The following is a 21,426-nucleotide window of genomic DNA, read 5'->3' on the forward strand; positions in this document are numbered from 1 at the left end:
CCATTTGCCCCACTCAGTTTCAGGATGAAAATAGGCCAACTAATATGCTGATATTGTTCGTCCTGATGGCAGCACATAACTGCCTATTTTCATTTATTTATTTTATTTTATTTATTTATTTTATTTCTATCCCGCCTATCTGATCATATTAGACCACTCTAGGCGGCTTACAATAAAAACAACAATATAATTTTAAGACATTCATTCACACACTATGTTGTTAGGGTTTGCACTTAAGGCATGGTGGTGGTGATGACTCCCAACATTCATGCTTTTCTGATATGCCTCCAAACAAGACAGACAACTATTCTTACAATGTTTCTTCAGACAAAGTATGTGGTTTTATGTTCCTTATTCCCATGATGTCAAAGGTATTATGTGGCCTCTCTGATAGGAAATACCCACTCCACGTTGCATCAAACCATTATTTTAAAAAACAGGAAAAGCCATTGCTGCCCTTTAGTTTGTAATGCATTTGACACCAGCCATTTACATCTGAGGAAATATGTGCATGAACAGGGCATGGTGTTTTCACAGATTATCGGTAGATATAAGTAGCTCTCCTCCTCTTCCTCCTCTTCGAAACAAAGAGACCCAAAACAAATCTTGACTGTTTCAAAGGCAATATATCCATTTGATGTAATGACCTGTGATTTCTCTTCTCTGTTGTTTAACCCCAAATTTGAGAAACAGATGGCAAGATTTTCTAGGAAGCCTAAAGCAGAAGCCAAGCCTGATAAAGGAATTGCTCAACTATCAGACAGGCTAAATCCATTCTGTTAAAATCCCCCCCTTCCTCAAACCACAAACCATAAGAACAGTTTAGCTTCATAACAAGGTAAACCTTTACGTAGAGGAGAAGGGTAAGCTTTGTTAAATCAGATGCATTTTATTTTTCCTGGAACCAAGATTTATGAAAGCAGTATGCTCATATTTCTCCATATACAGTAATTGGAACTCATTATGCTAATTGTATTTCCATTATCACTAATTAACAATCATAGTGACCTGGCCCACAGTCTAATTTGTCTTTAATCTGTTTTTGTATAGGGAGTTTTACCCTGCAATTTCAAGGTGATAATTCTATTCAGTGCAACTTTATTGAATAGAATAATGTTATACTTTAATATTTACAGTGCTACAGAACTATCTGCATTTATTAAGTTCAAAAATAACTCAGGCAGAGATTTATATCTACTGGATTGTGTTTGAATTTATGCCATAGATCGAGCTGTTCCAGACTTATGTGCATAGCTGTGCTCTCCAGAGGAAATACCCCTTTCCCCCCCAAAAAAAATCTTTTTCGTAAGTTATCTTTTTTTCATTTGTTTATCAACATGCAGCCTTTGTCAATTTGCAAACTATTTCTGCAGAGACAACATGGAAGAATCCATTGATAACACTGCAGTTCACAGGAGCTTTGTCTGAATCTTCCCAAAAATAAACTGGGTTTGGAAGTCCTTTTAAAATTGGGAATAACATATCATTTTTAATCTACTCTGTTCACCTACTTCCTTCTCACTGCAGCACTCTAAGAATCCCTGGATTGTTGTTGTTGTTTTACATTCCTTATTAACTTTCCTGGTAAAGCTTTGATCCTATGGTGCCTTCAATGATACACTAAAAGATATGGAGAATTTAAACCACTTCCTCTGTGAAGAAAGATGGAAGACCACCTGTAGGGGGCGAGGTTAGCTTTAGAGACCCATTGTGTAGGGCAACAAACAATGGGTTCTCTTTTATGACACATATGTACAAAAACATATCTTCTATGTGATGTACCAAATACATAAAAGACTCCATCTTGACAAAATATTTACCTGCTTACATGACCATTTTTTTTAAAAAAAAATCACACATCTTTCCATGGTTTTGCTATCTTATTCATTAGTATGCAATGGAGGTGACTATTTTTGGTATTTTACAGATGGGGATATTAAAACTAAACTAGAAGAAGCATGATCAGAGTTCTTACCAAATTCATATGAAAAGCTACAAGTGAATTTTATGTCTGATATAGCTGGGAGTCTTATTGAAGGGCAGGATTCATCTGAAGTCTGATTTCACAAACATGAAAAAAATTGTCTCACTCCTTTTCAATACTCATACGGTTTCAGCTCTAATTACGGGCTATCTCTAATGTCTGTTTCTGGTCTCCATTTTCCAAGTCTGTCTCTAACAATCCAACTGATACAGTGCAATGATTTCCCACCTTAGAACCCTACTTTCTATTAAGGAGTCACCAGGCCCAGATGGCATCCACCCAAGGGTTATTAAGGAACTGAGAAAGGAAGTTGTTGATTTCTTAACCAAAATATGCACCTTGTCCCATTGAATGGTCACAGTGCCAGAGGACTGGAGGATAGCACATGTCACACCAATCTTTAAAAAGGGAAGGAGGGGGGACCCAGGAAACTACAGGCCAGCTAACCTAATGTCTGTTCCAGGGAAGATGGTAGAAAGCCTCATTCAAGATAAAAATCTTAAAACACATAGAAGAACAAGCCTTGCTGAGGGAAAATCAGCATGGCTTCTGTAAGAGTAAGTCTTGCCTCACATACCTTTTAGAATTCTTTGAAAAGGTCAACAGGTATGTGGATGCAGGTGAACCAGCGGATATTGTCTATCTGGATTTTCAGAAGGCGTTTGACATGGTCCCTCACCAAAGGTTGCTGAGAAAACACCACAGTCAGGGGATAAGAGGTCAGGTCCTCTTATGGACTGAGAATTGGATGAGAACCAGAAAACAGAGGTAGGTATGTGGCATTATTATTGTTGTGCCATAATTACAGTTTCATTGACAAGAACCTTCCTTGTCACTTCCTAATGGACATATGAAGTTAAACGTCTATAATACGTGTATTCCAATTTCAGTTTCCCATAGGCTGATTCCCCATTGCCTCTAAAGTTCTAAAGAACTTGCCTCCACCAGGGTGCAGACAGGCTTTGTGATTTGGTGCCCCATCAGTTATAGGATTCCACCTGAATCAAATCTTAATTGTCTCTTCTGCTTTGACCACATGGGGCTCAGTTAGATGTGCTGGTTGTTCAAAATAGTTAGTGGCTCTGGATAGAGAAGGGAATATATACTCCAAAAGGCCTAGTAGAAACTAGTTCCATGAGATGGAATGAAAGATGGAGGTGGAGTTGTGAGAAAACAATTATGTCTGTGTCAAGATTGACTCTTACACATTTGCATGCTAAACTCAGGCAAGTCAGTTTCTGGATTTAGATTTGATTATTTGATTCAGGATTTGTTTGCTTGCATGAGGTGTATGTGTGTGTGTTGTGCATGTGTGTGTGTTTCTAATAGTTATGAGATACTCTGAGATTCCTTTATTATAATTTTTTAAAAAAATATTTATAAACCAGTTTATAGCTGAAGATTTCCAAGCTGTGTAGAACAATAATCCAATATACAATATAAAGCAAGAGTTATACTCAAGATGCCATTGGTAAATGTGCAATACATGAAGGCAATTTCTGGGAGGAGAAAGTCTGGAGAGCACATTATTCCTCTGACATCAGTGTCAGGGGACTGAATCTCTCCACGGCCCTTTTTGCCCTGGAATGTACAACCTTTCCTTATTTAGAAATGACCTCCTCCTTCTGCATGACCCTTTCTGCCAGTTCTGTATAGGGCAGCATTTTTGACACTGTCAGGGTCAGGGCCAATTTCAGCTGCCTTTTGACGGCCGGCTGTAGCTCTTCCCCTGCAAAGCTGGCTGCTCTACCTTCAGCAGGCACATTAAATCAAAGAGTGCCATCCACCTAATCAACTAAATAATCTTAATCAATGCTTTCGCCGTCTGGCTTTCCTGAGCATTTCTAACTCCCTGTTGATGCTTCCCATCTTCCCTTCTGCTCTACCAGATGGTGGATGCTCCAGCCTTTTTATTATCCACCCCTGACCATGAGTCTTCACACAGCCCAAGGATCTTCATATTGTATCCCTGGAGTGCACTCATCAGCAGCTCTGTCCTCTGTTGACGCATCTTTTACGTTTCCCTCATTCTGCACTAATGACCCTCTTCCTTTCCCGTTATCTTGATATTTACTATATTAATTGCTCCCTCAGGTTTCTCTTCTGCTATCTGCATGTAAGAACCACTGTATGCCCTGAAATCAAATCTTGTTTGATGCAGACCAGGGTAATGTTCTAAGCATACAACAAATTACATTCTGTATAACTGCTTTTGAAAAGCAGCAGAGTATCAGGGTATGAGCTTTCTAAAGAAAAATTTCTGGGAGTGTTTACATACTTTAGGTTGCAGATGTGTTCAAAAACATAGAAATTAAGATAATTGACACCTGCTCTGCCAAGTAGATAGTAATTCCCATCATTACAAGCACAAAATGATTTGATTCTCAGCCAAAGACATTCTGGCTTCTACAAGCTATTCAACACTCAGGTCGCATGAACCAGAAAACATTTTGCAGATGTAGCAATAGCAAAACAGGAAAGTCTGCCTTAAAAAAAAGCACAATGCCATTATCATTTGGCTTTGGCATGAAACAAACCTCACCTAAGCTGTATTTCCCTAATTGTACTCTCTCTGCCAACAGGCCCAGTAAACAGAGGTGTGGGCATCGACAAAGCTGTGGGAGGTGGAGGCTTGGGAGCAAGCATTAATAATACCAGTCATATCAAGTGTAATACATGTTGGGATTCAAAGAAGGCTGAGTACTTGAACTGTAAGCAGAATGTATCTGTCACTGAAAAGATAGGTATGCTAAGCCTATTACCATTTTTCTACAATATGTGACAGAGCTGAAAATCACAATGTGGGGAAATTTTATCATGAAGGATTTTCAATTTGTTGTTAGGAAAGGAGGCAGTAAACATCTTTTTATCATTAATGGCTGCGGAATGCAAATCTTGCATCGCGATGAAAGAAATCGTCTTTGGGATGGATATTTTCTTCTTCAGCAAGGAATAGCAGGATTTTTTTTTATTTTTTTGCCCACCTGTTACAAAGATTGGCAGCGATTTTTGTTCTTCGTGCAGAATGCTATTTCGAGCATATGAAGTTCCAAAATGCCTGTGGTGTCATCCATCAATAAGCAATACAGAAGCAAAGTGCAGTGTGATGCCGAAATAAGAAAGCAGCACCTATTTGATACCCCAACAAGGTCAGAATATATTGAAAGCTGCTGTAGAAAGTTGATTTTATTCTCAAAAGATCTAACCTACAGACAAGTGTGAAGTTCTCCCTTGCAGGTATTTACTTTGTTCCTTCAGCAATGAGTAGTGATTCTTCCCCTATATTACTGCTGAGCAGCAATGATCTTGTGTGCTGGCAGAGCAAATCAGCATTCTCTAAGGCAATTCTAAAAATGGGGGTAGCCCAAACAATTAAAACTTTGAAAACAGGGCTTCATATTGGAACCAACTTTGGCACAGTTGTAGCTGTCTGCTCTTGCTCTATGCAGATTTAGAGAAGTGTGTTTCAGCTGAGATTTTTTAAAAAAGGTATATCTTTTTTAACCCTCTGTTCAGAAATAAGCAACCCAAAATGTCCCCAGATTTAAAACAGATCACATAAACTGTGAAAAGACTGAACTTGCTTACCTTGAAAGGGAATAGTAGGCCTCCCCCATTTTATTATTTAAAAATAATCTGGGCTGTAAGAGCTGAAATACTGGTTTTCAAAAAAGGACTTTCAAAAGATAGAAATGGTGATTTCTTATCACGCAGATCATGTGTGGAACAGGCTTACTAGCAAGAACTTTGCAAAGTAGATACATTGTTACAGCTTCCTAGGTGAGAGAGGAAGATACAGTGGTGCCTCGCAAGACGAAATTAATCCGTTCCACGGTTAATACCGTCCAGCAAAAATTTCGTCTTGCAAAGCACGTTTTCCCATAGGAATGTATTGAAATACATTAATGCATTCCTATGGGGGGAAAAGTCAGAAACAAAAAAATTAAAATTAAGTCACTTACCAGGTACTGTAGACTGAGCCTGGCTCCTCACAGTGCCTTGATAGCCCCTGAAAATCCAGAAAAAGAGCACCAAACAGCTGAGAGCCCAGACCCAGCAGGGAGGCGGCAGCCATTTTGTGCTCTTCTCCACTCCCACCCCCTCCCCGCCTCACAGCTGATTGGCACTGGGTCTTAGAGGCTTCCCCGGGCTAGGCAGGGAAAAAGAGCTGGAAATTAAAAAATGGTGCTTTCCCCCTGCCCCCGGGGAAGCCTCTGAAAGCGGTGCTTTGCCATGGGGGGGCAGGCATTAATTAAATTTCATACTTTCAACCATTCTCCCCATCTTGTCACTATACAATTATTTGGTAATTCAGAAAAAAAATCCAAATATGTTATATGTCATTTAGTCACATCTGATATGTGGTGACTATATGAATTAATGACTTCCCAAATGTCCTGTGTTTAACAGGTCTGTTCAGATCTTGCCAACCAACAGCATCTCATATTAGTTTGTTTTCACTTCCTACTGGCCCCCCTTCCTAGCAATATTTTCTTTGCTTGCAAACTAACAGCTGTGGCTTCCTTTATTGAGGCAATCTGCCTCATCTTAGTTCTTCCTTGCTTCCTATTGTATCCCCCTCTCCCCATTTTCCCAGCAATATCATATTTTTCTGGTCAGTTTTGTATTCTTATTATCTATGCATGGTAGGATCGCCTCCATTTACTCATTTTTGCTCGACTGAGAGTTCAGGCTTGACTTGATTGAGCACCCAATTATCTATCTTTCGGGCTATTTGCCATTTGTATTTGTCAAAGAAACAGCCATGACAATCGTTTTTTGGGTGGGTGAGGAGTGGTTAACTGATTTTAAAAAGGAATCAGTTTCTGGGATTTTCCTTTGCTTAGTGTCTATTCATGAATGGTAGTATCCTGTAGTCTAGTGGTTCCCGACCTTGAGTCCCCAGATGTTCTTAGACTAAAATGCCCAGAAGGTTTCACAAATGGCTGAACTGACCAGGATTTCTGTAAGTTGTAGTTGAAGAACATCTAGGGACTCAAGGTTGGGAACCACTACTGTAGACCATCTTGACTGCTCTTAGTCATATATTGGAGTTGTCAAAATTCAGGCTGCCCTTTGCTATGGAAAGATTGGAATCCTTTTTCCTGATGGCAACACAGGAAACATATTGTGTAGCAATATTGGGCTGTTTCCTGGCATTTTGAATAACAGACTCAGAAGCACAATATTCTACATTCATAAACCGGGGTGTGTCTGTTTCCCCCCTCATTTTCACTTAACAGGGATAGGAACTTTTTTTTTTTTTTTTTTTTTTTAGCATTTTAAGCATTTGAGTGTGGCAAATGGATTTTCATAATCAAATATAAGAATGAAAACAATGGCAGTAATAGTTCTATCTGTGATGGATCAGGAAAGAGATCTTGGTGTGCTGATGGACAGCTCGATGAAAGTGTCAACCCAGTGTGAGGCAGGAGTGAAGAAGGCAAATTCCATGCTAGGTGTCATTAAAAAGGGGATTCAAAATAAAACAGCCAACATCATAATGCCATTGTACAAAATGCTGGTAAGGCTGCACCTGGAGTATTGCATACAGTTCTGGTCGCTGTACTTCAAAAAAGACATAGTGGAACTGGAAAAGGTGCAGAAGAGAGACTAAAATGATGACTGGGCTGGGGCAGCTTCCTTATGAGGAAAGGCTATAGTGTTTGGAGCACTTTAGAGAAAAGGCACATGAGGGGGACTGAGACGTATAAAATTATGTAGGGGATGGATAAAGTGGATAGAGGGAAGTTCTTTTCCTTCTCACGCAATACCAGAACGAGGGGACATCCACTCCAATTGAGTGTTGGGAGAGTGAGAACAAATAAAAGAAAACATTTCTTTACCCAGCATGTTGATAGTCTGTAGAACTCCTTGCCTCATGATGTGGTGATAGCATCTGGCCTATATGCCTTTAAAAGGGGATTGGACAGGTTTCTGGAGGAAATGTCTATTACAGGTTATAAGCCATGATGGGGATGTATAATCTCCAGGCTTAGAAGGAAAGTACCTCAAAATGCCAGATGCAAGGGAGGGATATCAGGAGACAGATATCTAGTTGTTTCATTTGCTCCCAGAGGGATCTGGTGGGGCCGCTGTGAGATACTGGAAGCTGGACTAGATGGGCCTTTGGTCTGGTCCAGCAGGGCTCTTCTTAAGTTCTTATGTTCTTACATATTCACGGGGTGTCATATAGAACCAACATTTTTTAAAAAATGCTTAAGTCAGTTTTCACTCCAATGTTTGGATTACAAGTGCCAGAATCCCCCAGTCAGCACAGCCAGAATCCATGCTAGCTAGAGATTTCTAGGCCTATCCCTGTAAAAACAGCTTTCTGAATACTTTACCCAAACCACTGTTCTCTAATGACGCCAACTAAAGAGCTTATGCCAGAAATAGTCATGTAGCACCTATAAAGCCAGCTAGTTTTCATATGTCTAAGTCCACTTCTTCAGTCTGGATTGATCAACATTCCAGACTTCTACAGCTTATCAAGAAATATATTGTTAGTAGAGATCCATTGGGCATTATCTGATTTTCAGAAAGATTTTAATACCACCAATTGGACATGGTAAAAGTCATTGTGTGAAATTGCAATGAAAAACATTAAATATAGGAAATACTTCCTTTTCATTTAAGGGGATTCATGTTAGTGCATTCAAATATTCAAATAACGAAGCCTCGTGGCGCAGTGGTTAAAACGCTGTATTGCAGCTAAAACTATGCTCACGACCTGGGGTTCAAATCCCAGGTAGCCGGCTCAAGGTTGACTCAGCCTTCCATCCTTCCGAGGTCGGTAAAATGAGTACCCAGCTTGCTGGGGGGGGGGCAATGTGTAGCCTGTATAATGAAATTGTAAACTGCCCGGAGAGTGCTTGTAGCACTATGGGGCGGTATATAAGTCCAATAAATAAATAAATAAATAAATATTTCACATTTCAGGTATCTCCAGCAGAACTTGACATTTTGCATACCTTAGCCCTAGTTTCCTTTACACATGTACACACACATGGGTGGGGGAAGAGAGAAAACATAGATATTTTTATATTTGTATCTGAGAATGTGTGGGTGATATATAGGAAATGCTCAATAACCAGAGCTGTAATTAGTTCATATATTAAATCCAGAGATGACTTTAGTATCATGTATAGTTTATCATTTAGACTGCTAACCTGTAGGTATTCTTGTGCTATATTTTCATTTTTCTACAGCACTTCACAATTTTTATGGAAGAAGAAGATGATGAGCATCAGCTCTCCTGGAGGAAAAGATTTTCATGAAGTAAGCTGTCTTGGGTCCTTTTAATGATGGATGAATGAATGAATGAATGAACGAACGAACGAACGAACGAACGAATGAACGAACGAACGAACAAATGAATGCATGAATGAATGACCAAAGTCAAACTGCATTTGAAACACTCTGGTTTCTGACAGTGTTCAGCTAAATACATGTAGAAAGTTATAAGCATAAGGGGAAACATACTTCTTGCATCAACTTTTTGTTTTAAACCCAAACTTTTTTCTTTCTCCTTTGGGTACTTTCCCATTATTTGGAACACAGGAGAAACATAGCCATCAGTGTTGAGAAATGAAAGCCTACCTTTGCTGAACAGTTAGGTAAGAGAACTTTAAAAAGAAACACTCTACAGACAAACAACAAATGGTCAGGGGAAGTTGGGACTGAAAGAAGTACAGAATACACACCATTAAGCAACCATGTCTGTGGAGAAAGTTCCAGAAGCTCAGCACTGGGAAAGCCATTCCCTAATCATCATAAACTTTACTTCATATACTGCAGCATTCCAAGGAGGGCTCCAGTGTTTCAAGTGCTTGGAAGTTCCAGAGCCCAGAAAAATTACTTTGTGGGCGTACAAGGCTCAGAGTCCCCTATTAAGCATGGCCACATGCTGATGGTGGATGGTGGGACTAGTAGTCAATCTCTGGCAATTTTGAATCTCTGGCAATTTTGTCTAAGAAGGTAATCCATCTTACATATGTCGTTATGTTTTCTCAGTTTTCATGAGAAAAAACATCAGTTTTTTATTTGAAGCATAAGATTTGGTTTTCTCAAGAGCAGAATGCAGTGCAAACTATACTAAACCTAGGTATATAAATTGTGATTTATTAGCTACCTATAAAGGCACTGAATAAAGTATCTTGTGTCACGGTTTTCTTACTTGGGATGCTTTAAGGATAACATCATTTCTAATGAGACACTTGCTAATTTTTCAAATATTGTATGTTCGTAGACCTGCAAACATGTCTATTTTCTCGAACATCAGCCTTCCTCTCTGGGATTTTGGAACAGCCTCAATAAAGCCATTAAAATGGCAGATTTGACATTGACTCTGAGGAAAACCAACCAGCTTGTACTGCTGCTGCTCTTCAAAGATTTATTGAAACAAATTAAAGCCAATCCTACCGATAGCAGTCGACTTCAGTTTACTTACCAAGGTTGTTATGTTTAATTCTTCTCCTGCCCAGGACAGCATTTAAGCTATAAAAATACAATATATCATCTCAAAGGCAGTCATGTTTTCTGGAAATCTTTCAAAAGAAGTATGCTGTCTCCAGTGACGGAAGAAGAGTGAGAGAGGAAAAAGAGATGAAGAGAGATTAATTTTTCAATATTTTCCTTTTTAGGAGGTAAACTGTAAAGCCAGCCCCTTTCTTTTTGTACTGGAACTTATAATGCTCATATTCAGCTTCTCCACATCCATCTTAAGCACCCCACATACTAGCAAAGTTCAGCTTCTTGGAATGACAGCTAAATGGTTTCTGATTTCATCTTTTGGAAGAAGGATGGAAAAATAGAATAAGTGGAATTATTGATGTTTGGGGCAGACTGAGTCACATTTAGTGACTCGATGAAGTCCCACTGGTTCTAGGGATCTGCTCTAAATATGGAAAAGTCTCAATCTAGCATTCTGTGTCTCGACATACCTGCAAGGTTACTGAAAGATAATTCAGTCACAGTTCTGATTTCAGGGCTTTTCTGTACCCAACCAACTCTATACTGTATTTTTCCATGTATAAGATGCTATTTTTTCCTAAAGTCATTACACTAAGAATTGAGGGGCATCTTTTACACAGATGTAACACAGAGAGAACAAAACAGCCCATACCTTGCCGCTGCAAACAGGCTTCCTTCAGTCATGAGGCTTAGCTTCCTACAGTCAGGAGACTTAGCTTCCTCCAATCAGAAGCCTTATGGAACTGATGTCAGCTAATGCTGAACAAACCAATTGGAACACACCTTGTTGGAGGTGGAGCCTGTAGGCTCAGATTCAACACTGACTCCTCATGTCCGAGCGTTCTGAGCCCAGAGGCTGAATACTCAAAGCTAAGTTTTCTTAATTTGGGGGTTACAAAAGGGAGAGGATGTCTTATAAACGGGGTCATGATATAAAAAGAAAAATATGGCATTTCTGGGGAGAAAAGTAAAACACTGACTTATGCTTTACTAATTTCAAATTCGATATTTTTTTTTTGCAAAATTTTACTTTTATTTACCTTTCACCCTGAGGATAACAGAAATATAAAAGTGCCTTGAGTTAATTTTTACATTCTTTTTATCACTTGACATTGTATCACATGATGCATGAAATCCTGTGTGTTGACATTTTATGTAATAAAATCACGCGACTTACACAATTAGGAAAACAGCATGACTTTTAGAGGCTATCTGGTGAAATTTAAGAAATTTTCATTTCTCCGTACACCTTATCTGTTGCACTTCAAATGACAAGACATGGAATATCACAGCTAATGTCTATGGAGTTTTCTCAACTTAGGGTAATTAACTGGCTTCCAAAAGTTACACTATTTTCATAAGTGAGCAATTGAGGATTTCAGCCAATAACTCTTAGTGATACAAAAGTTCATGTGTTTAGTCTAATGTATATTTAAAATGGTGATTCTTCTGAAGCAACTGATGATTATTTTAACTACCTTGACATAACCTAAAAAAAATACAAGTTACGATTTTCAGACTGCAACAATACCTAATTCTTTTGGACCTTGTAGATGAAACTAATTACTTTTTAAAGCAAGTTCTGCAACAATCCTGTGAGAAACTGCAAAAGCCAATTTCATATAAGTAAAGGCAAATAAATATTCATGTATGAATGTGTTAAAAAGATTTTTAGTCATATTCATGTGATCTATCAATTCATAAAATTGTGAAAATCATCACATATTCTTTGACCCTGCCTCTCTACTCCCAGACAGGCTTTAGTTGGCTTAGTAGCTTCATTTGTTTCCTTGGTCTCAGAAAAAAACAATAATGGCCTCAGGAGTAAAAGCAGACCTGGTCATTTTTGGTTCTGTGGCATACAGTTCAGGCCCCAGTGTTGCCTCCAAAAGGGAGGGGGGGAAGCTTGAAGAAGCCAGAGCAAAACACTAGATTTAAAAATTAAAAAAAAAAAATCCAGGCTGCATCCAGGCTTGAACAATCTTCAAAGGAAGTCAATAGTGTAATGACCTGAGATACTTGGGAGGAGTCGTAATATATGATGAATCACTTGTGAGCTAGCCAGGAACACTCTGAGAGATAAAAGCAAGCTGTAAAAATATCAGAATTAGTCAGGCTTTCCTAAGTGTTCAGGATGGTGCAGTCCCCCTCTGTCACCAAAGTTTGAAAGCTGGTTCCTAATGGAAAGAAATATATCTGTAGTGGATGTAATGTTGGTCGGAGGTGTTTTTTTCGCCAGCCATTTACCATCTCCTGTGTCACGTTCACAAAGATATCACTGGCATCTTTTCTTTTTAAGACAGAAGAGACTGAATACTAACCTCTGGAAAGCAAGTCCAATCAAAGAAAACTCTGAAAGTGTTATAGGAATATTTTTGTTGTTCTTGCTTAAAACACAAAAAACGGGGGGGGGGGGGGAACTATATGAAATGCATCCAGTCCTAGATTCTAAACACAGAATTGCATATAGGCTATTGAGTCATCCATGAAGATGATGTTGATGTCTGAATTCATTAAAGTTCTGAACTCCTCTATTCACTTAAAGATCTTTTTTTACTTCTACCAGAGGTATACAATTTAATTTGGAGTTTCATTAAGATCTAATATAAATTAATTAATAGCATTTATGGCTACCCTTGCTATAGTCTCAGGATGTATTTCTCATTCCTAAAAACAGATAAAGATTTCATCTAAACTGATGAAATTTCCTCCCACATTTGAGATGCGGCATTTGCCTAGGTCATGAATATTCATATGCTATTTGCATAGACCAATGGGAGTGCTGGAGGGGCAGAGTCAAGAGGTATAAGAAACTCAGCAGGAGGAGGAGGAGATAAGGTTTAGATAGGATTCTAGAGATAGATAGGGTTTTGAGATGGAGAGAGTTAGGGAGCTGAGAGAGTTTTGAAATTTAGGTGGGAGAATGGTGGTTGAGGGTGGATAAAGAAGAATGTTTGTTTAAGAGTTAACAACATTGCTTGTTCTGTCAACACTTTTATCAATAAACAATTTCTATTTGGTTCTTTGAAAATGACATATGGCCTGGACATCTGTCATTAATAATAGGTATTGTTGATGAAATCATCTGGTGGCAGCGTGAGCTCCTAGTTTGGTGAAACAATCAGGAGCCACATGGAATCATGACAGTAGGCTACAGAGAAATGGGGAAAATTCCCCCCACTTCATTCTGCTGACAGAAACAGTTCTGTGAGCAGATGCCCCCTTTCTGAATTTAGGCCAGGGCACGGTGTTGAGGAAGTCTCACTTAGAAATGACTGCACTAGGGTAAAATCTTGATAAACTTCTTCCTGAAGTCAAGACAATGAATCATTACAATGACATTATTCAGAATTCTTGAATGGCCTTAACTCTGTCTCTTGGAACAGTGGTGTAATAACAGGTTCAAATATCAGTTTGCTGCCACTGTTTGCTGACCACACCCAGCTCAACCTTTGTAAAGTGCATCACTTTGCTGCACTTCTTTGTCAACAATAACTAATATCAAGGAGGAAGTCCCACCTGTTCATTGCTCCCCTACCCCAGAATAATAACGTGAGACAAGTAGTAAGGTATAAACATGGGCCACACTTTATTGCATAATTATAATTGCCCATCAGAAAAAGGGCGGTCCTGCCCTAGTGCGGAATCAGGTTTTGCAAAGGGGTCTCAAGTCCCTTACCAAATGGGCAAGTCCCCTAGCCCCAAGTTCTCGCGGTTGTGAAGACAGTGAGAACCCAGCCGGCCCAAACTTGACCACCCCCCAGACCTCGAGCCACCTTCTCCTTGTGGATTATTGGTCTGAGTGTGGCCCTAGCACATCTTTCCCCTCCCCAGCACTGTAATCGCACGACCCACATTGCCGGGAGGTCAGAGGAGCTTTACATTACCTGTGATTGTGAAAAGACTCACCAAAGCCTGTTCTATCCACACTACCTGCCACAGCATAGGGACTAGCGACACTAAGCCCCATGCCCACCATCCATCCTATAGAGCTCCAGGAGCAGGCCCCCCTGGATGTCCTCAAGAAATATATCCAAACCTCTGTCCAAGAGGTGCACTCCATCATGCCAAAAAAGCTCAGCCTATCACCACGGATCTCCCAGTGACGAATCACCAATCCAAGTCCATTACATACTGCTCTGCATACTTCTCTGTTAACACTCCACCGTGCAGTGTTAACTCGCTGAACATGGCGTTCTGCCCTCCACACGAGCCGAGAGATGATTGTGGACCATAGAATGCACATAGCAGGGTATGCTGCCCCCAGCCATCTGAGGTCACGTATTACATTACAAGATCAAGGCCTTTCCACTATACTTGGCCAGATCATTGCCACCCAAGTGTATTAACAACATATCTGGGGGTTGAAAGCCAAATGCAGCCATTCTGCAGAATTGGCCCCATTGCATTCCTCGAAGCCCCTTCCATTCCATCTGGGCTCTACCTCCGAGGCCCAAATTGTTACCCCATGCCAACTGAGCCACATAGCGTGCTGCCCAAAACACGTAACTATGGCTGATTACCATGATGTGCAACTGCCTCACCATGGCTAGTGGACTTGCAATGACAGAAAAGAACCGGGCACCTGCCTAAATGTTAGGGAGTGTTCTGGTATATCTATTGTAAGCTGAAGATGACCAGCCGTTTACTATCATTGAGATGGTAGCCTAGGGCAGCTGCAGTTGATGCAGCACCAATTCTGAAGGAATGTGTGCCAAACTTTAGACCTTGAATTCCCACCTTATGCACTGCCATGTCTGTCATCTTCCAAAACTGATATTTTGTTAAAGGGGAACCATCCTTGTGCACAAAGAAGTAATCAAACCCTTGCCCCCTAACTTCCAAATATGTACCCACCACTTTTACCGGACATAGCTCCACTATACAACATGGTGCTAAATTGAGATCGGCGCCTCTACGGCGCTGGGCGGCCTTGGATAAGCGAATGTGAATCCTAACCATATTATCCTCTAACCTAACATCCTGTCATTGTAATGCTACCTGTAGCTACACTTTGCTAATCCTCAGTGCGCCAAAAAATGTTAGCAATGACAATGCCCTAAATAACACTGCCTCGAACTCATCCCTACAAATGATGATCCATTGTTGGCAATTTTTCCCCCAACAATGGTGGGGATATGGGTACCCATGTATCCTTGACCTGACCCCTTTCTTTACTCCAGCCATCTATTATCTTCCTGATGCGGAAGTCCTGATCCTGATACCCCTGGATCCTAGCATGAAAAGCCAGTGCTGACATTCTTCCCTGTATGGATCCTGGCGATAGTCCTTTCCTATGTAAATAAACAATAAACTGTTCACAAATCTTTTTAGTAGCGATGGGGCAAACCTTTCCAACCCCCCTGAAACCGATATCAGCGAACACCCTGAGTGGCCGCCAGTATCCCCCGAGGATATTATTACTTTAATCTCGCAACTTAAGCCCAAAAAGGCTCCTGGCCCTGATGCAGTTGTTCCAGAACTGTTGAAGTTCTTCCCAGAATGATGGGCTCCCCCTTTGGCTGCCCTGTTCACTACAATAAACAGAACTGGAATAATGCCCACAACATGGACCAATGCTATTATAGTGCCTATTTATAAAAAGGGCAGCCCCTCACTCCCTGAGAACTATCGGCCAATCAGTCTTCTATCAATCATCGGTAAGCTCTACGCTAAACTTCTTCTAGCAAAATTAGAAGACTGGCTAACAACGTGTAACATACTAGACCCAGAACAAATAGGGTTTCATCATGGCAAGTCTACCCTTGACCATTGTGCAGTATTGTCACACTTAGTTTCCAAATACAGTAGGAAATATCAGAATAAACTCTTCGCTGCCTTTTTGGACCTTAAGGCAGCATTTGACTCAATCCTGAGAGAGTTGCTGTGGGCCAAGTTGGCCAGGTTGAATATAGATCCCAGACTGCTCTTCCTGATTAAAAACCTATACTCATCCACTAGTTGCCAAGTCAGGTATAATCTTCAGGGGAACTTAAATCCGGGAATTCCAATTTGCAAAGGCGTGAAACAGGGCTGTATTCTTGCTCCAGCACTTTTCAACTTATTTTTAAACGATCTAGCCCCAGCCTTATACACAATCAATGGGCACACCCCTAAACTTGCTCACCGCCATATTCCCATCCTCCTATATGCGGATGATGCTGTTGCATTGTCATGCTCCCAAGTTGGACTGAAGCGTTTATTACATCAAACTATGACTTACCTCCATCTTAACGATCTAACATTGAATACCAGGAAAACAAAGATCTTAGTTTTTTCTAAGTCATGGAAACCACTCTCATGGTCAATACAGGGAAGCGTTATTGAGCAGGTTAAATCAATCTAATACTCGGGGATCGATTTTTTCTACAATGGGAGCTGGCTAACCTACCGCAAGTACGCTCTATCACTGGCAAGAACTAGTGCTTCGGCTATTGCCCGTTTTTTCTATCTGAAAGGGAACCGATATGTCCTTATGGCTCTAAGAGCTTTCAATGCGAAATCTTGCTCCAAACTCCTATATGGTGCCCCCATATGGATTGAAGCCTTCGATCACACCATTGAAGGCTTACAATCTGCCTTCCTGAGGAAAATACTCAGATTGCCTAACTGTGTCCCCTATGCCGCTATGTGCATAGAAACGGGATTGCTATTGTTGGAAACCCGTGCTTGGCTTTCGACCTTCAAGTTCTGGCTCTGCCTTTTATTCAACTCCAAACAGAACTCTTTTACCTTTTTGATGTTGACGGATCACCATGCTTCCCAATGGTTGACCACGATTCAGAAAAAAATCATGTCCTTAGGAATTTCCCTGGATACATTCCACCTGTCCTCTAGTCAGGCAATACTTCAATCAATCAAACGCAGATTGTTAGACATCCAATTCCAACATGTGACCGAGGCAGCTCGGAAAACTTGTTCCCCTAGTCATTTGTGCCTACCCCTGAAGCCAGGGCTCTTAGCTCCCTATTTCTCCTTTCTAACTGACGCCCACTACAGAAGAGCATTTATGCTGGCAAGATTCAACGTACTACCATCGGCTATTCTACTTGGTAGATACCACAGAGTCCCACTTAATCTCAGACGATGCCCCTGTGGTCAAGATGCCATCGAAACAGTTTCTCACGTTCTCTTGGACTGCCCTTTCTACAACAGCTTGCGAGCAAGATTTCTAGAACCATTGCTCTCCAGTTTTCAAGGACGCTCCGGTAAGGCCAAGGTTTGCTTTTTAGTCCAGGGGAATATTAACCATGTCATTACCTATGCAGCTCGCTTTTTACATACCGTGATTCAAATCAGAGAGACCATCCCCCAGGCATAGTTGAATCACTCTCCCAACGTAATCTGGTCATGGCTCTATTACTCTCCACAGCTTTTTTTTATTGATTTAAGCTTTGCATTAAGCATTCCTAATCTACATGATGCAGTGGTCTACAACTATGTAATGCTTTATTCTGCCCGCATTGAAGCTTTTTGATCTGCTTCATGCAGGGTATATACCCTCCATCTATCTGAGGACCCCTGCTTGTTGTATGTTTATGCCAATAAAGGTTACGATGATGATGAATTTCCTCCATGGCCTTAAGATTTGCTTTCCGATGGCTCTTAGCCTCTCTCGCTGAGCAACACAGTTGCCGCTCGCTATGCTTGTCAACCTTCTTTTTTTAATATTTTATTTTTAACAAAGGGTGACAAAAAGGAAAAGGTGGAAAAAATAAGTTACCCAAAGAAGTTCATCTGAGATTCACGAAGAAGGCAATCAGAGATAAGATTTTAAGAGTGTCACAAGTTAAACAATTGATAATAGAAGATAAGAAAATAAACGTCTTAAAACAAATTCCATGGCAAGTGAGACAGAGAAGAAATGAATATTCCTCTCTGGCACAGCTACTCCAACAAAATGGAATCTCATATAGATGGCTAACACCAGAAAGCTTATTTTTTTCGTATTGACACACAGAGATATAATATAACATCCCTGATGAAAGCACGAGTATATATGGAAAAAAATGACAAGAAATTGAAAATACCTGGCGATGGAGAGAAGGAGAAGAAACCAGAAGAAAGACCTCGAGAGAAGCCAACGCAATTACCACAACCAGAATCAGACACTGAATCAGGAGAACAGGAAGCAACTGAGCCAAGATGTACTAGAAGCATGATGAAGAAAAAACAAAAGGATAGTAATCTACAACAAGATGTCTAGAAAACAAATGAAGATTTTTTCAGTAAATGTAAATGGCCTAAACTCACCCCAAAAGTGGAAAAAGATCTTTCTACAATTGCAGAAACAGAAATCTGACATTATATGCATTCAAGAAACCCATGTGAAAAGAAAAGACTTGAAATTGTTAGAATGGCCAAGGTTAGGATAATTATGGCCAAGGTTAGGATGTGAGTAAAAAGAAGAAAGAAGAAAGATGTAGCTATCTATATTAAGAAAGAATTAGAACCAAACCTGATTTTTGCCTCAGACAACGGAAGGATATTAATGGTGGAAATCCAAAGAGAATCAAAGAAATTGCTAATTGTTAATATTTACGCACCAAATGGAAATCAGGAAAACTTATTTAAACAACTGCAACTAGAATTGGCAAATAAAGATTATGATCACTACTGTGTAATTGGAGATTTTAATGCCGTCTTTGATAAAGAACTTGACACAAAATCAGAAAAAAATAAGTAAAAAGAAGAGAAAAACAATTTCAAGAATTTTTTTTACAATTGGCAGAAGAAATAAATATTATAGATCCAAGGACAAGAGATTATACCTTTTACTCTAACAGACACAAATCATGGTCAAGAATAGATACATGCTGGATATCAACAAGCTTAATGAAAGAATTGGAACAAATAGACATTTTACCTAATACATTTGCAGACCATAACCCAATCTCATTACAAGTAGGTAGTAGACCAAGAGAATTTAATTGGAAGCTTAACACATTTCACTTAAAAAATAAAGATTTCAAGAAACAAGCAAAAGAAGAAATGGATTTCTTTTTTAAATAGAATATGAGACCAGATACCTCAATGTTTATGGTCTGGGAGGCAAGTAAGGCATTCTTTAGAGGAATAGCTAAAAGATTTGCTGCAAAACAAAAAAAGAGAAAGACAGAAAAAATATGAGATTTTGGAAAACAGATTAGCTTCAGACAAGAGGTAGTTGAAACAAAACCCAACAAATACAGAATTGAAAGAGAGGATAAAAGATGTACAACATCAGATAAATATATTACTCACCGAAGAAACTGCAAGGAAGTTTCAATTTGCAAAACAAAATTTTTTTGAGAATGCCAATAAACGGGGAAGATGGCTAGAATATAAATTAAGGAAAGAGAAGGAGAAGACAATGATACGAACTTTGAAAGATGAAAAAGGAGTGGATAAATTTAATCAGCAAGAAATAAAAAAGATTGCTGAGGACTTCTATCGGAAGCTATACAAGAAAAAAAGAAGTTGACAAAGAAGCTCAGAAAGAATATATATGGAAACACAACAAAATAAAATTGACTAAAGAACAAGTTCAGTCCCTAAATGATCCCTTAACATATGCAGAAATTACAGAAGCTCTCAAAAAACAAAAAATGGGAAAGCACCAGGCCCAGATGGGTTACCAGCGGAATATTATAAAGAATTGGAAGATGTATTACTTAAGCCATTTAAGAAGCTTTTAGAATGTGTCCAAGAAGAGGGGAAAATACCAACAACATGGACTGAAGCGAAAATCTCCCTTATCCACAAGGAAAATATGGAGGGTAAAGAAATTCAAAATTACAGAACAATTTCATTGTTGAATGTGGATTACAAAATATATGCGACCATCCTGGCAACCAGAATGAAAAGAATTTTTATCCAGTTAATACATCAAGATCAGTCTGGGTTTCTTCCAAAAAGGCAGATGAAAAATAATATAAGGATAGTCCTAAACTCCCTAGAATATTATGAAGCACACCCGAAGAAACAGATGGCCATGATCTTCTTGGATGCAGAGAAAGCCTTCGATAATCTCAATTGGAATTTCATGTTGCACTTGCTGGAAACACGGCAAGTTGGAGAAAGATTTTTGAAGCTAATCAAAGCAATATATACTCAACAAAAGGCAAAAGTGAGAATTAACGGCGAGTTGTCGAAAGAAATACAAATAAAGAAAGGTACCAGACAGGGGTGTCCACTCTCTCCACTACTATTTATTTTGACTCTAGAAATATTAACCGAACAAATCAGAGATAAAAAGGAATTGAAAGGATTGAAAGTAAAAGGCCAAAACTACAAACTTCAGGCTTTTGCAGACGACTTATTCATTATACTAGAAGATCCAGTGCATTCAATAGATGACCTGATGGTGACGAAGAAAAACTTTGGTGACATAGCAGGAATGAGAATAAACCAAAAGAAAACAAAAATACTTACTAAAAATATAAGAGAACAAGAACGGCAGAGAAGTAGAGAAGAGAAGTTCCAAGAGGAAAAGAGAATTCGATATTTAGGGATCCAAATTACAAAGAAGACGAGTATACTATGCTTGTCAACCTTTGTACCTCTCTTTTGGCTTCTAAAGCCAAAATCTTGCCCTGCAGCTGTTGCCAAATAGGTCAAGTCTCCTCATCTGAGAATGACTGAGGAGGTGAGACTTGGAGAGCTGCACACTTCTTAGCAGGCTGCTTGCCCTTCTTATTACATTAGCCCTTTCTGGGAGCCATTCCAACCACACAAACTTGGCACTTTATGTGTCTAACCTCCCCAATTGGTTTATTCACAATTACCTAAACCCATCACAAGCTTAATAATACCAATTAAATATATTATACAGCCACCCCAGTAACCGTCAAACAATAATTAATTAATATTAATTGAGGAATTTAATGTAAGGAAGTCTGCTGAAGCCCCTCTACCAGGCCTCGTCCAGCTGACACCCAAGCTCTACTAAGCACCTTCATTTTTGCCTCCCTTAAGTGACTTATGCC

General features: G+C 39.6%; 1 long non-coding RNA gene across 1 annotated transcript; it reads left to right on the forward strand.

The window, feature by feature from the left end:
* The first annotated feature begins 245 nt into the window (after positions 1-245).
* Positions 246-9,559, forward strand: LOC144588728 (uncharacterized). Its single transcript, XR_013544420.1, has 3 exons — positions 246-5,133; positions 9,196-9,265; positions 9,548-9,559. It is a non-coding gene; the product is annotated as an uncharacterized LOC144588728 (long non-coding RNA).
* Positions 9,560-21,426: the final 11,867 nt, after the last annotated feature.

This window comes from Pogona vitticeps, chromosome 1, assembly GCF_051106095.1.
Source record: "Pogona vitticeps strain Pit_001003342236 chromosome 1, PviZW2.1, whole genome shotgun sequence".
Classification (NCBI taxonomy): Eukaryota; Metazoa; Chordata; class Lepidosauria; order Squamata; family Agamidae; genus Pogona; species Pogona vitticeps.